Genomic DNA, 14,538 nt, shown 5'->3' with positions numbered 1-14,538 from the left:
TATAAGCCCCTCCTGTGCCTGATTCAGGTGAGTTGTACCTCTAGCCGAGCTGTACTATATACACATGTGCACCCAAATATCTCAAGGCTAATTATGAACAAGACAAAATAAATGTTCTGCAAAGTCTGCTCATAACAAAAGATAGGGGTGGGAATTAGGCATTCGCTGCCATGGAATGCCAAACTCCCGATGCAAATATTGCCATTCAGGGATACTCCATTTCTAGGAAAGATAGGTCAAAGAGAGGAGGAGGGGGTTATTTTATATTGCAGACACCTTACAATTTACACTGTTAAATTGCCCCCCAAGCCCACCCTCTTTTGAAATCCTAGTTGGCAGAATCTGCCTCCCCTTTTCTAAGCCCATCTTGGTTGCTGGCATCTACCGCCCGTCTAAAGCCCTTCTACAATCCCTGACTGATATCACCCAGTTTCTTGGCTCCATTTCCTCTCTGAATGAGAAGAGTGAGCTGCTATTTCTTGGGGATTTCAATTTCAATTGGCTTGACCCTAAAAACCACAGATACAACTCAATTCGCTTAACCTAATGCAACTCATTTCCCAACCCACACGGACAAACCTGAAATCTCACAACCATTCCTTGCGAGACTGGATTCTCTCAAATCCCAGCAGAATCCAATCCTCTCGCATCCTTCCTGACATTTTCACCTGTGGTGTCCCGCAAGGCTCTGTTCTGGGGCCCTGAAGGGGTTAAAATTATGTCAGCTCTACAAGTCTCAGGGATTGAAAGGGTTAATATAATCTGCTATCTTTATCTTTCTTATATGAGCTGTTCCAGTACTGAGAGAATTAACTCACTATGCTAGTTGTAATCTTTATTTACTTCTGTTGTTTTCAGTTTGTTTTTTATACAATAGCACAAGAGCAGTAAAGTGTCCCAGACAATACAGCTGCATGTTCTTGAGAAACATTCCCTGTATTTCTCTTTGTAATGTAGAAGTAGAAACTGCTGGCCAAACATAAGCAAGATGTAATGATTTACTAATGCCTGGTCCAAAAACACAGATACATACTGTAACCTCTACAGAAACTTGTTATTTCTCATTGTTAAACATGATATTATGTATTAACATGCCCTTAGTTTTTTGTATAAATGTCGGGGCACAACTGAATAAAACTTTGAAGTGTGGAAGCAGCAGCCCTGTTGTCTGACTCCTCTCTTCCCGTGCTCGTATTGGTCTGTGTTTCGAAGAGTGCTAAACCAGTGCTATCCAAATCACTAGGTTGAGTGAAGTGATTCCTACCAAAGTGAAAAAGTAACGCTTTCAGGCCCCTACTCTTCTCAGTGTTCATCAATGATCTTCCCACAGCTTGTAAGGAAGCTTCAATACACATGTATGCAGATGACACAATCTTATATGCACACAGCCATAGCCTCTCCAACCTTCAACACATACTTCAGTCTGACTTTTTGAGACTCGAAAACTGGATTTCCCAAAACAAACTGTTTTCAAACACTAACAAGACTGTAACAATGGTATTTGGGACCAAGACTACATTTTTTAAAGCTTCCAGTGACTGAGCTCTTGATCAGAACCAACACTAACACCACCCTAACCCCTGTCACTAGTTTTAAATACCTGGGCATATGGTTTGACTCCCACTTAACATTCGGAATGCCCATTGATACCCTGACATCCAAAACCTATGCCAAACTAGGTGTACTTTACAGGAATGGGCCCTCTAAAAATGCACTCATATGAGTGCATGTTTAGAGGGTCTTTTTCTTGATCTTTGGATCAAATCTGTTAATATATGTACCTTTTCCTCTGTGTTGCACCATGATTTCAAAATGAAGTATTCCATGTATAAATAGGTGAGCAGAATTGAACACAAAATCGTACTTTACAGGAACAAATCCTCCCTAAGTCTGCTGGTCAGAAAGTGTATCGCACAGCAGGTGCTAATGCTAATTATCGACTATGGAGACATAGTAGATGGCTCAGCACCCCAAACCCACCTTAGCAAACTTGACACCCTCTTCAATTCAATATGCCGTTTTGTTCTCCAATGCAACTACAACACACATCACTGCAAAATGCTCAAAGAACTAGACTGGTCATCACTAGAGTCTAGGCGCAAAGTTCACCTTTCCTGTCTAACCTTCAAATACTTTCTGGACAAGCTACCCATCTATCTGAACAAGCTCCTCACCCCTACCACATGCAGCCCTATCATCTGAGATCAGACTCCAAAAGACTATTCATGGTCCCAACGTTCAGCAAAATATCCGGCCGCTCCTCTTCTTACCGTGCACCCCAAAATTGGAACAGTCTACCGGAGACACATCCACCACCAGTTTAAGTTCTTTCAAAACTAAGGCTGTCTCACATTTTAATCTGGTCTGTAACTGTTTCATAAGCCTCTCTTATACTATATTAGTGAAAGCACTGTATGCCTGTCTGGATGTCCGGTGTCCCTAGGGGAAATCTCATTGGTCCCTTGGGCTGCCCGCCCCCGCAGACCTCTCATTGGCCTGAGGCGGAGTGACGGGCCAAAAACACACACACACACACACACACACACACACACGCTTGCAGGGAAACCTGGGGGCGGCCAGAGCTGTGCACGGGCGCTCCGTGCTGCTGCTTCTATGTCTGTGTCTTGCAGAGGGGGCGGGGCCAGAAGATCCGTGCTGCTGCTTCGATGTCTGTGTCTTGCAGAGGGGGCGGGGCTTCTCTGCACACAGACAAGCCCTCCTTCTGTTCCTGTCTGCTTCCCGTTTTCAGCAGCATGGGGGGTTGGGGGATCGGAGCATGTCGCCCCCCCAGGTGAAATTGTGGACTGATTAAGTGTGTGTGTTGGTGGTGGTGGGGGGGGGGGATTGAGTGTGTGTGGGGGGGGATTGAGTGTGGGTGGGGGGGATTGAGTGTGTGTGGGGGGGATTGTGTGTGTGTGTGGGGTGGGATTGAGTGTGGGGATTGTGTGATTGTGTGTGTGGGGGGGGGGGGATTGTGTGTGTGGGGGGGGATTGTGTGATTGTGTGTGTGTGGGGGGGGATTGTGTGTGGGGGGGATTGTGTGTGTGTGTGTGTGTGGGGGGGATTGTGTGTGTGTGTGGGGGGTATTGAGTCCCCCCCTCCCTGCCCTTTGCCCCCCCCCCTCCCTGCCCTTTGCCCCCCCTCCCTGCTCTTTGCCCCCCCCCCCTTCCACTTCATGCCCCCTGCCCTTCCACGCCCGGGCAACGCCGGGTATATCAGCTAGTAAATATATATTTTCTTTAACTGCGCATGCAATGTCTTGTATATAATGTATACGCTGTTCATTTATGAAACTGTATTTGTAACCATATATTATTTGTCTTGACTCTGTGCCCAGGACATACTTGAAAAACGAGAGGTAACTCTCAATGTATTACTTCCTGGTAAAACATTTTATAAATAAATAAATGGAGGGATCAGGAGAATTGTCCGTCGGCCCCGTGACGGGCGACACACGTCGCACTACCAGGCTGAGGGACACCACGTGACGAAGCGCCTAATGCGCTCTGCTAGGCTGGGTGACACCGCACAGACCTCGCTCAGGCTTCACCCTCATGACGTCACGGGTGAGGCGCACCACACGAAAGCTACACGCTACCGTGGGCACACGAGGGGTTAATTGCATCAGCAATTATTCCACACCTGCACTTCTCCCCGCCCCTGTTTACCAGCGGACTTAATATGTCTAGGGGTGGTTCTTGTTCATCACCCTGCAGCTGTGTGCGGCCCTACCATTGGCTGCCTGTCCTTTAAATGCTCAGTCAGCCCTGCTGCAAACTGGCTGAGCATAAACCCCTGTTTGTGTACTAGTGTTTGCCTCAAAACACCCTGCTGCCTTGTTGCCGTCTTGTCTTGCCCCTCCTGTTCTGACCTCGGCTTGTATCTGAACCCCCGCCTCTCTGACCCTTGACCTCGGCGTGCATTTGGACTTCTACCTTCTATATCCCTGGACCCCGGCACCGCATAACGACTATCCGATCTCTCCAATAATAGACCACAGAAAGTACCCTCGACCATTCCGACTTCTCCTACCCTGACCCAGCTACACGACTATCACTCTGCACTCCGAACATGGCTGGATCAACATCCCATGGAGGAATCAGGAGAAAATCATTTATGGGTGAATTTCCGTTTTCTTTCCATGTCAGCGCAAGACAGAAGGGAAAGTCCGAAAGCCGTTCCCCCATAGAAAACACTGTGTCGGGCAAATTATAGTGATATTGCTGCCTGTATGCATTTTCTTCCAAAGGCAGCTTCTATTGATGAGTACATTTAATTGGTAGTGTTATGAGAAAGTATAAAGGGAAGACCAAGCCGCTTGTTTCCAGGCGTGCTCTGCGGATACTTGTGGTTTCATAGCCCATATTATTGACAGTTTTGATTAAAGGTGATCAGAAAGGTTCCCCCTCTATTGAGCACTCAATCCTGAGGTAGTCTAAAGTGGACTGAAAATTGCCCTATAGTTATTACTACAAAATACTGGTAAGTTGCCCAGAATCACTGCGGAAATCAAAAATAATAAAATTTTATTAATTCTACATAGAAAATGCTAAAAACACATATACATTGTTAAAATCCCCATGCTGGTGTGGCCGATGAGTAAATAATCCCTTAATAGAGAAATAATAATTGTATATCCCTATATGCTCATATGACATCCAAAAATAATCTACTAATGTAGTGTGGCTACGCTCATATAGGTATTAGGTAGTATATACAACGCCTATTAGATTTGGCTAGTGTGATGCAGTGATGTATGATCTGTGGATATGCTATTGCATAAGTGGTATATCGGATAAACCAAGGTGGCAGAATTCATATCAAGTAACAATTCAGTTATGTTGTTGCTCAGCCTAAAGGTACTTCAAAGCGATGCTATTACAAAATCAGATATTAAATGTATAGATAGTACAAGATTGCTTTCCCTCCATTGTATCATAGAGATGTCTAATTGCAGCTATAGGTGAGATGCAATTTTGGAAGTATGAGGATAGCAGAGATATAATGGACTGCTACAATAATAACCGATTGCCTCATACATATATGGGGGAGTACCAGAGTTGTCATAAAGTAACCACAGCATGTACTGTTGAATAACCACAATAACCGATTTGGTAACACATATGCAGATTTAGCAACACATATGCCACTATCATAAGGCACAACCAAAAACATAAGGTTGTGTCTCCCAAATAGCGATGTAGGTCAGTACAGATCAATAGCAAAAACTGCCACAGTATACAAGCCTGCTCGTGGCCCAAAACGATAGGATGTCGCCATTTTGAGTGACGTCACAAGAGTTACGCCCTACGTTCCCGACGCACGTTTCACGTGTTCACCACGTTTCATCAGGGGAGGAGGGATAAATGAGTACATTTAATTGGTAGTGTTATGAGAAAGTATAAAGGGAAGACCAAACCGCTTGTTTCCAGGCGTGCTCTGCGGATACTTGTGGTTTCATAGCCCAGGAAGATGCGATTGCTCTAGTAGAGTGAGCCTTAAGAAACTTGGAGGTGTGTTTCCTAATGCTTCATAAGCCAATATAATGAGGTTTCTTATCCATCTGGCTATGGCTGTCTTGGACGCTGGTTTTCCCTACTGTTACTCTTAAAAAAAGAGAAACAAATTTCAGGATTTTCTAAAGGATTCTGTTCTGGAGATATAGGTGTTCTGGAGATATAGGTGTTCTGGAGATATAGGCCTTTAATACTCGGACGGCGTCCAACGTGTGCAGAGATTCTTCCTTCTGATTGTTTGGGTACAGACAGAAGGAGGGTACCCCTGATCTATTGGTTAATGTGGAATGATTACATTAGGCCGTGCCTATAGTGCTGTCGGTGACACGGCGGGTGATGTCACCCGTCGCCACTGGCGAAAGTTTTTTTTTGCCGGCTTCAGATTTTCGCGACGTCGCTTGCACAATAAGCGCACGCGGCGGCGGCAATGTATTTGTTTTCGGGCGACGTCGGCACTATAAGCGCGGTCTTACTTTTCACTGAAGACGTGTTCTCAACACCCCTTTATTCTCATAGAATTAAAAAAAACGCGGCTAGTATAATCTCGGCCTAACTTTGAACGTGTTTGTCTATTTGCACAGAAAAACCTTGTCCTCTTAGGATCTCCCTTTCAGTCTCTAAGCTGTAAGGTGCCACATGTGTAAGCTTGGATGGTTGATGGGCCTGCGTGAGAAGGCCCTGACATTTCTTTTAGCTCTTCTATCAGATGGTTGCAGCGGGAGCAGAGGGGGTGATTGACGGATATTGTGGGGTGTTGAGAGAGACTCATTGTCACGATGGACGCACTTAATAACACATTTATATTTGTGGATCCCAATTGAGCAGAACAAGTTGAGCAAAATAAACTGAGATTTATTCCCTTGATAGGCAAACACACGACAACTGCAGAATACACTTAATAATTACACTTACTGGTATAGGAACAGGGGATAATGTCCAGAAAGGTGCAAAGCACCAGAAGATTGTCCTTTAAAATGCAGTCCTTTTGCAAGGGCGCAAATTGCCAGCCCAATCCTTCCGTGAAAGTGCAAAGTATTTTCTGGTTCTTGGGGGTTCGTTCTGGAATCCCCAGGGCTAACGAAATCCTGAAGCTGGGCTAGTTTCCTTATTGCGATGTTTTTAACACCTTGCGTTCTGGAATCGTAGCCGCTGTACTTAGATCTTATCCGCATGAAGAAATCAGGTAACAACAACAACACAGGAATGAGGGTTACAGGCCTCTTTAAGGAAAGGGACCCTTGAATTTTACATTAGCCTCATCCCATTGGCAAGGAATTATCTTCCTCCTTTCAGAACCTGCCATGTCACTGGGCAAATCCTACAGCCAGCCCAGGTAACTCTGAGCATGCTCAGTAAGCAGCTTGGTAGCACTGCTAAGTAAAAAGGGGCCTGTAACAGGGGAGTTATCCCTGTTCAGGTAATGTGCCTCTAATCCAGCAGTGTGGTGGTTAACTGCTGGTAGTCAATTAACAAACACCACCTACCTGATTAGATTGCTTAGAAAAGCCTGTCTTTTGAGACAGGAAGTGAGACTCCTAAGCTCACACCTGAGCTGAAATTGGAGACAGAGCAGAGATTCCTTAGTCCACAACTGGGCTGAACCAAGGAAGGACAGATGTCTTGAGCGACAAGCTGACCACAAGACAAAGGGGACAAGATTCTAACCTGGGGCCTGACATTTCCTGTGCACACAAGGGTGCGGTTCCAAGAGAGCAGAGAAGCTTCCCCTACAACAGCCCAGCTAACAGATAAGACTTTCATTTATAAGATTTTTTATATCTGTTCATTTCATGCTATATGTTCGGGGCTGGGAGACATGCTTATCTAAAGGGAGTTGTGGATTGCATAGTATGTCACTAGAAATACTCCCAAGTGAATAGAAGCTTTGTTTACCCCTTGTTTGGATGGTTTCCTGATGTTAAGGAAACAGGCGCAATAAAAGCCTTATTTAATTTCACCATAACCAGTCTCCCTTGCATACCTCTGTGAGCGACCGCCTACAGGGCCACTCATTTCTGGGCAATGTCTGGAGTTTGGTCCCAAGGTGTGAAATATCCAAGATGAGTAACAGGATCTGCTACTCAGAAACATCCTAATTAAGTGACACTTTAAGACTCTGGGGTCTTTCATCCCCCAGACCCATAGGCATCGCCTCAACAGGGGGCTCATGTATGCATAACATTTGTTCCTTAATGCATTACAAAGGCAGGCAAAAACAATAGCATCCTGCCTGTACATTTTAAAACTGCAACAGAAAGGCAGTTCATCAAAAATATATGTTTCCCTTATGACAACGTTACATTTTTAATATGTGTGTGCTTGGGGGGTTACACTGAGGCTGCACACCCAACATCGGTGTTCTGGCTCACTCCGTTCCTAAATAAGCAGTCTTAATGGAACGGCTCCTGTTATTCAACACTGCAGGTATAGACTAGCCTGCAAAAAGGGGACAACAATGCATAGAGGGGAAAATGGTACATGGGAACAGCATATAAAATTAACCCCTTCATCCCCAATACGAAATAGGGGTAACCATCCGAGCACACTGTCTTTATTAATGTGCTGATTACCCCCATTTTCTCCACACCTCCCCCACTCAAAGCCCAAGGTTTGCCCTGGCCACCTCCTCTGGTGGCTGGGCTGACCTGAGGGTTTTTGAAGTCATTAGGTCTTGGGGATTGTCCTACCGGGAGAGGCCATCAGCATTCCCATGCTCACTGCCTTTCCTGTGCTGAATGGTGAAATCAAACTCCTACCAGGCAAGGCTCCAGCGCAATAGCTTGGCATTCTCTCCCGACACCCGCTGTAACCAACTTAGGGGGTTATGGTCCGTTATAACGGTGAAGGTTCTGCCATAGAGAGAGGGCTGTAGCTTCTTTAGAGCCCATACTATGGCCAGACACGCCTTCTCAATAGTGGCATATGCCCCTTCTCTGGGCAGCAGCTTGCGGCTCAGATACATCATTGGAGGCTCCCTGCCCTCCTCCCCCACCTGGCTGAGCACAGCCACAATGCCAAAGTCTGGGGCATCAGTCTGCACCAGAAACTTCTTGGAATAATCTGGAGCAGCCAGAATGGGGGCAGTCTTCAAAGCCTGAAATGCTTTTTCACAGGCTGAGGACCAGACTACCAGCATAGACAGTCGCTTCTGGGTCAAATCAGTCAGAGGGTCAGTCCCACTAAGCGGCTGTGGGGTAACCTGCCTACAGTAACTAGGGGACCCTAGAGAAATCAGACGCCTGCCACGCACCCTGTGCCCTAGAGGCAATACCTCTGCCCTCTCTACAGAACACTGAGTGGGTATAATAGCAAGCCCTGTCTCCCTAACCCTGGCTAGCACTGCTGCTACCTGTCCTGGATACAAACCCCAGATCTGTCTGAAGCCAACTATCCCCTCCCTGTATGTCCCTACATACCTCTGCACTCTCCCTAGTACCCTCCTGACAAGGCGGTGGGAGGTAGCCAGAGCATTCCTCATCCTGAATGGCACCCTGAAAAACTCACAGAGGCCATTCTGAAGGCTGAAGACTGACCCCCCTTTGCCTTCCTCACTACACTGTCTTCCACCTCTGCTGATACTCCATAGGTATTCTTATGTAGAGGATGCAGATCACCTGGAAGCACAGGCTGATCTGTACTATGTGCCCTGCCCAGCTTGTTTGTGAACAGAACCCTAGGCTGGTCTACCCTAGCCCTGGCTTCTGCCCCTGTCTGCCTACCTCCCCGGGCCCCTAGCTCAACTAGGACCCCCCTAGGAAACCATATCCTACCTAAGAGGCCTGGCACTGCCTGAGCTACTTCCTGAAACCTGTTCCCCATTCCTGGTAACAGGTTCAGGAGCATCTGCACATAATCACCCGCCTTACCCTCTGGCTGGCAGGCATCCCAAGGGTGGCCAAAGTCAGCCACTGCCCCTGTTGGCTCCGACCAGAAGTAAGGCTGCAACAGCTGGGTTCTCATGTGAGTGACCCCCTGATGCCCCACTAGTGGACTGGGGAAGGATACCTGCAACACTTACTGCCTACCCTCCCTGGGTCCCACTAACCATCTTCTACCTGTCCAGCCCCTGGCTAACCCGGTAGAACCTGGCTCCCTACCCCAGAGCCCGTGGTGCCACAGCCTGTGGTCTGCCCCCCTGCTTTCCCAGGACTCGGACGCCCGCAGTCCCATACCTTCTAAGCTGGGGTCAGCTTTCACCTCATCCCTATCTGCTATCCCTAATTCTAAGCACCCACCCTTAGTCTCTAAGTCAGGGGTAACAGGGACCGGTAAAGGGAACAGTAAGTCAGTCACTGGTCGCGACTCAGTAATCTGGCGTACCTGTCTGGTCTCCTCAGAGACTGCTGGAACCGTCGGTCCCAAATGCAGGGGGACAGGGGCTGCTTCTTCTGTGATCCCTGATAACAGGCTCTTAGGAATCGCCGCAACAGCAGGCAATTCCGCAGCCACCATACAGATCACAGGCTCCAGGTTATTGCTAAGGCGCACCTCAGCAGTTACCCTGGACAAAACCCCCACCTCCCTCATGCCATGATTGGCACCCCCATCCAAAATGATCTGGGCACCCTGGAAGGACCGCAGCCCTTCATCAGGCGTGGTTCTTTGCACCCCAGTGTCCGGGAGCAAATCTTCTGGCTGCACCAGAATAACAGCAGCGCCCAAATCTGGCAAGCTACCTGCTTGCCGGTCACCAAAGGAATCCCTCCGTGGGTGCCTGCTCAGGATATCAGCAGGCTGCACCTCGACTGGTGCCCTTGGATATCCGCTGCTCACTGCTGCTGGCTCTGAGGTGACAAAAGCAGCATCTGCCTGAGACATCCCTCTTGGTTGTGGCTCCATGGCTGTGCTCTGTTCCTCTGTGTGGGACAGCCCAATCAGGGTTACTGGCCCTGCAGCTTGTGAACGTTGCCCCTGATGGGGTCCCCCAGACTGCTCACGGTCCAGGCAATGTGGCCCACCTTGTGGCAATGATAGCAACGTTTCTCCAGCTTGAACTCCCCAGTATAGGGTGTGTTGCTGCCCACTGTATGTTTGGGAGTCCACTGAGATGCAGACTGGTCCCCCCCTAGCTATAATGGCTGCCTCTCTGGGGACTGCTGCGTTGCTCACCAAGGCTCTGCTGGTTACATATTCATTTGCTGGCTCTGCTGCTTCCCCAGCAGTTACTCTGGGAACGTCCTGTTCACCGCTGACAAGGTGGGAGTGAGGGGTCTTCCAAGCGCTATCGACACGAGCTATGCCCGCTGTTCATAGCCAACACCTGCTCCCCAGGCAGTGAGGAGTGCAATGAGTTCAGAGGTAGCAAGTCCGGTCGCCGCAGCGACAAACCCATCTGCACCCCCTGGCACCATGCCACCCTCTTCCAGGTGGTCACTGACATCCTTCCCCTGTCCTTGCAGCCCCGGAGCTGGAGGGACCTCCTGCACTCCGGGCTGAGTACTGTCTGCTGCCACAGCAGCTGGTGGGGCCATCCTGCCCTCATATTCTTCTAGAGCCTCCTCCAGCTGACTCTTGGACCGACCGTCTGTCGTGAAACCGTACCCCACACATCTCTCCACTATCTGCGCCCGGTTCCAGGTACAAAACCTTCCTGAGTGTGGACTCATGGTGCCACTGCGGTTTGGGTCCAGAGACCAGTGAATGATCTCGTGCTTCTTTGGAAGTGTGTGTAAGTTGTCACTTGTCTGAAGAGCGTGCAATCTACAAGGTCCTCACTATATTACAGAGCCCCGCAGGGAACGGCAATATAGGATCAATCAGTATCCCACACGCTGCCACCAGTTTTAAATGCTTGTCACGATGGACGCACTTAACACATTTATATTTTGTGGATCCCAATTGAGCAGAACAAGTTGAGCAAAATAAACTGAGATTTATTCCCTTGATAGGCAAAAACACGACAACTGCAGAATACACTTAATAATTACACCTTCTGGTATAGGAACAGGGGATAATGTCCAGAAAGGTGCAAAGCACCAGAAGATTGTCCTTTAATATGCAGTCCTTTTGCAAGGGCGCAAATTGCCAGCCCAATCCTTCTGTGAAAGTGCAAAGTCTTTTCTGGTTCTTTGGGGTTCGTTCTGGAATCCCCAGGGCTAACGAAATCCTGAAGCTGGGCTAGTTTCCTTGTTGCGATGTTTTTAACACCTTGCGTTCCGGAATCGTAGCCGCTGTACTTAGATCTTATCCGCATGAAGAAATCAGGAAATAACAACAACAACTCAAGAGACCCTTGAGTTTTACATTAGCCTCATCCCATTGGCAAGGAATTATCTTCCTCCTATCAGAACCTGCCATGTCATGTGGGCAAATCCTACAGCCAGCCCAGGTAACTCTGAGCATGCTCAGTAAGCAGCTTGGTAGCACTGCTAAGTAAAAAGGGACCACTCATTTCTGGGGACGCAATGTCTGGAGTTTGGTCCCAAGGTGTGAAATATCCAGGATGAGTAACAGAATCTGCTACTCAGAAACATCCTGATTAAGTGACACTTTAAGACTCTGGGGTCTTTCATCCCCCAGACCCATAGGCATCACCTCAACAGGGGGCTCATGTATGCATAACATTTGTTCCTTAATGCATTACAAAGGCAGGCAAAAACAATAGCATCCTGCCTGTACATTTTAAAACTGCAACAGAAAGGCAGTTCATCAAAAATATGTTTCCCTTATGACAACATTATATTTTTAACTAGCTGAGAGCCCCGGCGTTGCCCGGGATGTTTGTGGTGTGGGTGTGGCATTTGGGTGAGGAGTGGTCAACGCGGCCCATGTGCGGTGGTAGTGCTGCTGTGGCTGTACTGATGGTGATTGTATCGGTGTGCTGATTTTGGAGGGTTTGGTGCTGATGTGGGGGTGCGGATGTGGGTGTGCCGATGGGGGAGGTGCAAAGGTGCCGATGTGTGGGTGCTGATGGTGTTGATGGGGGCTGGGAATGGCGGGGAGCCGAGAATGCCAGTGTGCTGGGGGGGCATGGGATAGCGGTGTGCTGATGTGGTTTTGCTGGGGATAGTGTGTGTGTGTATACGTGTGTGTGTATACACACGTGTGTGTGTACACACGTGTGTGTGTATACATGTTTGTGTGTGTGTATACATGTTTGTGTGTATACATTGTATGTGTGTGTGTGTATACATGTGTACGTGTGTGTGTGTGTGTACGTGTGTGTGTGTATACGTGTGTGTATACGTGTGTGTATACACATGTGTGTGTATACACATGTGTGTATAGACGTGTATACACATGTGTGTAGACATTGTGTGTATGTATATATTGTGTGTGTGTGTATACATGTGTACGTGTGTGTATACACATGTGTGTATACACATGTGTATACACGTGTGTATACATGTTTGTGTGTGTCTATACATGTTTGTGTGTATACATAGTATGTGTGTGTGTGTGTGTGTACATGTGTGTGTGTGTACATTTGTGTGTGTACATTTGTGTGTGTGTGTACATTTGTGTGTGTGTATACATGTTTGTGTGTGTATACATGTTTGTGTGTGTGTATACGTGTGTGTATACATGTGTGTGTATACACGTGTGTGTGTGTGTGTGTGTATACATGTGTGTGTGTATACAGTATGTGTACATGTGCGTGTGTGTATGTCTCCATGTGTGTGTATACACATGTGTATATACACATGTGTATACACGTGTGTATACACGTGTGTATACACGTTTGTGTGTATACATAGTATGTGTGTGTGTGTGTGTGTATACATGTGTGTGTGTACATTTGTGTGTATACATGTTTGTGTGTGTATACACGTGTGTATGTGTGTGTGTGTGTGTGTGTGTGTGTGTGTGTATACATGTGTGTGTGTATACATTATGTGTATGTATACATGTGTGTGTGTGTGTGTACATGTGCGTGTGTGTATGTCTCCATGTGTGTGTGTATGTCTCCATGTGTGTGTGTACGTGTACATGTGTGTGAGTATACGTGTACATGTGTGTGTGTGTACGTGTCTACGTGTACATGTGTGTGTGTCTACGTGTACATGTGTGTGTGTCTACGTGCGTGTGTATACGTGTGTGTGTGTCTACGTGTGTGTCTACGTGTGTGTGTATACGTGTGTATGTGTGTGTGTGTCTACGTGTGTGTGCGTATACGTGTGTGTGTGTCTACGTCTGTGTCTACGTCTGTGTGTGTGTCTACGTGTGTGTGTGTACACGTGTGTCTACGTGTGTGTTTGTACGTGTGTGTTTGTACGTGTGTGTGTGTCTACGTGTGTGTGTGTGTGTGTGTGTATACGTGTGTGTACGTGTGTGTGTGTGTAAACGTGTGTGTCTGTGTGTATACGTGTGTGTCTGTGTGTATACGTGTGTGTCTGTGTGTATACGTGTGTGTCTGTGTGTATACGTGTGTGTCTGTGTGTATACGTGTGTGTCTGTGTGTATACGTGTGTGTCTGTGTGTATACGTGTGTGTCTGTGTGTATACGTGTGTGTCTGTGTGTATAGGTGTGTGTGTGTGTGTATAGGTGTGTGTGTGTGTGTGTGTGTATAGGTGTGTGTGTGTGTGTGAATAGGTGTGTCTGTGTGTATAGGTGTGTCTGTGTGTCTACGTGTTTCTTTGTGTCTAAGTGTGTCTGTGTGTCTACGTGTGCCTGTGTGTATACGTGTGTGTGTGTATACGTGTGTCTGTATAGGTGTGTGTGTGTGCGTGTGTGTGCGTGTGTGTCTGTCTACGTGTGTGTGTGTCTGTCTACATGTGTGTGTGTGTCTACATGTGTGTGTCTGTGGACGTGTGTGTGTGCCTACATGTGTGTGTGTGTGTGTGTGTGTGCCTACATGTGTGTGTGTGCGCCTACATGTGTGTGTGTGTGTGTGGTCTCTGTGTGTGTGTGTCTCTGTGTATGTGTATGTGTATGTGTATATATATATATATATATATATATATATAGTGTGTGTGTGTGTATGGAGGGTTGAGGCTGGCAATGAAGGAATGGGGGGGTGTGGGGGGAGAGCTGCTTACCATGCAGTCGGCAGCATGTTCCTCGAGGTGAGGCCTCCTGCAG

Source organism: Ascaphus truei, chromosome 2 (genome assembly GCF_040206685.1).
Source record: "Ascaphus truei isolate aAscTru1 chromosome 2, aAscTru1.hap1, whole genome shotgun sequence".
In the NCBI taxonomy this organism is placed as follows: domain Eukaryota; kingdom Metazoa; phylum Chordata; class Amphibia; order Anura; family Ascaphidae; genus Ascaphus; species Ascaphus truei.
This window is presented reverse-complemented; position numbering follows the sequence as displayed.